At 32.2% G+C, this 2,860-nt stretch overlaps 1 long non-coding RNA gene across 1 annotated transcript; it reads right to left on the bottom strand.

The window, feature by feature from the left end:
• Positions 1–1,585: 1,585 nt before the first annotated feature.
• Positions 1,586–2,550, bottom strand: LOC111086809. The gene is made up of 3 exons (XR_002611525.1): positions 2,520–2,550; positions 2,157–2,320; positions 1,586–1,669 (listed from the first exon to the last, which is right to left on the bottom strand). It is a non-coding gene; the product is annotated as an uncharacterized LOC111086809 (long non-coding RNA).
• Between the last annotated feature and the right edge of the window lie 310 nt (positions 2,551–2,860).

Raw genomic sequence — 2,860 nt, forward strand, 5'->3', positions numbered from 1 at the left:
CTGACATCGTCAATCTTAACAATTTAAATAGAAATACCTTTCAAGGCGAAATCATTCCCTTTTCTTCTATATTTGGCTTTAGCTTCCGGCTCTAGTTCAGTTCAAAGCAAGTTCTTGTGTTCCAAGACCAGCTAATCTGTGATAATTAACTAAACTAATCACATCAAGAAATCAGAATTCATGTGATAATCACGTGCACACTTTCCCAACATTAATATCTGAATGTCACCCCTACGGAAAATCGGCTGCAGTTTGATAATTTATATAATTTTAGAAATTGATGTGGTTTACTATAATGCGAGTTAGCGTTTAAATGTCAATTAGAAATAGACAGATTAACTAAACGATAGAAGAAATAATTGAATGGTAAACAAAAGCATAACAAAATGAAAACAAAATTTGCTATCTCACACTCCTTACCCTTTTCGGAAACCGAAGTGATTACATTAATCATTCCTAAACTTCCAATTTTCGTATCGTTACTTTTAACGCCCTCATTATACTAACATTGAATACTTCAGTTTCAGAAACCTTACAAGTAAAAATAAGTCATATTCTTGAATCTTCAGCTTCATCTTTCCTGTTCTGGTTCAACTTACAGAAAGTTTGAGTTCAAAGATCAGCCAGGTTGAGCAGAAGACAAAAGTCATTAGCATGTTATGTGGAATGATGAGATGTGGATACACCAGAATTAGTTGTTTTTTTTATTTTGTTGGGCAAATCTCCAAGGCTTCTTGCAGCATTTAATTTTGTGAAAATGCCTAAGATAAGAATGGTAAAGGAATTATAACTGGAGAAAAAAAAATTAATCACAAGTAGAGAGTTTGGATAGTCCAATTCAATTTAAAATAAACTTTAGAGTAAAATTATTTACTGCAGAAGATAATGGATGTATTCATAATATTATTTGCAAGTCAACTACTTTTAATTGTGACTTACCGTTACTAGCTTGTCAACATTGGATCTTGTCTTCTGTATAACGTTTTAAAATAGTTGTGTTCGCTGGTTGTTGTCAAAACGTCGTTCTTTGAACCCTTATAAAGTATTAAGTATTTCGTATAGAACATATGGATATGAAAGTGGTGAGGACTTTGTACTAACATGAAAAAATATACCACTAATATCAGGATTAATATTTCAGTAAATAAAAGGGAGTTAAGCAAAGAAAACATACACAGAACTATAAAACATCTAATAGACACTTCTCCACCATCTCTCGTGAGCAAACTTATTGAAGCTCATGACAAGGTTTATATTCAAGATACATTATTTAAAAATCACCGATAGGGAAAACTGATGTCAGTCTCATAACTGTTACAAACTTAAAAATATTATAATTAAATAGAATGCGAGATAGCGTTTAAACTTAAAACAAATTTCACAGGTTAACTAAACGATAGAAAGAATAATAAATGAACTGAAAATAAAGTCATAACGAAATAAAAATAGAATTTGCTATCTCACATTCCTTGCTCTTTCGAAAAAGTGATTTCATTAAATCACTAAATTCCCAATTTTCGTATCCTTAATTTTAACGACCTCGTTATACTGACATCATGAATTCTGCCCACTTTAAATACATATCTTACAAAGAAAATTCGTTCTTCTTCATATTGTCTACCTTTCTGCTCTGGTTACGGAAAATCGTCGAGTCCAAATACAAGCTGAGCTGCAATAATTATGTGACTAGTTAGAACAACAGATTAATTCATGTTATCATTATTTACATACTATTTACCAATGTTAAATATCTGTACGTCACCGATATGGGAAACTGGTGTCAGTCCGATAACTTAGAATCTAAAAGTAAATGCGATTAGCTAGGAAGTGAGTTAGCGTTTAAGTGTAAACTATAAATTGACAGATAAACTAAACGATAGAAAGAATAAGTTAACTAAACAAAACCATAACAAAATAAAATAGTTTGCTACCTCACACTCCTTTCGAAAACCGAAGTGATTACATTAATCACTCCTAAATTCCTAATTTTCATATCCTAACTTTTAACTGCCTCATTACACTGACATCATGAATCCTTTACAGTTTCAGTACAGATACCTTACAAAGAAATAATTCATGTTCATGAATCTTCATCTTCTCTACTTTCCTCCTCTGGTTCACTTTACAGGAAGTGTTCGAGTTCAAAGACCACTTACGTTAAGCAGAGGACATACATGACTCTTCAGTACGTTACGTCGAAGGATGAGATGTGGACACACCAGAATAAGTCTTTTATTTTGATGGAGGGGAGGGCGCAATCTGAAAGCCTTCTTGCGCCATTTAAATTTTCTGCAAAGGTATAGGACGATGACCATTTCCTCTGGTGTTTAAAAAAATTCACTGGAAAAATTCATTTTAGAAACCTAAAATTGTCCTATTAACACGATATAACCTAATTTATATAAAAATAGAGTAACACAAATAGTAACTTTGAATAGTTCATTCAGTCTTAGAATAACGTTCAGTAAGATTCACTCTAGAACTTATTTGATGTATTGTTAACGATAGTAGCGAGTTACCTACTTTTAATTTTGCCCGAAGGAGACTAACGGGTACAAGCTTCTCGCTGTAGCTTCCGATGTTTTTCAACGTTGGATATTGCCTTCTGTATAACATTTCTAGATATTTCTGTTCGTTCATCTACGGTTACAGGTAATGTTGGATATTTTGTTTCCAAAAAGTCCTTTTTTGACTCTTTGTAAACTATTAAATAGCCTGCATACAGTGTATGAATGAGCCAGTGGCCAGAACTTTCCACTAACACGAAAGAAAAACATACCATAAATAACAGTTTAATATTTATATAAATAAATAGAAAAAGGAACGGAAGAAAAACGTGTATAAGACATCGAATAATAAC

The sequence above is a fragment of the Limulus polyphemus genome, unplaced genomic scaffold (genome assembly GCF_000517525.1).
Source record: "Limulus polyphemus unplaced genomic scaffold, Limulus_polyphemus-2.1.2 Scaffold1449, whole genome shotgun sequence".
NCBI classification, from domain to species: domain Eukaryota; kingdom Metazoa; phylum Arthropoda; class Merostomata; order Xiphosura; family Limulidae; genus Limulus; species Limulus polyphemus.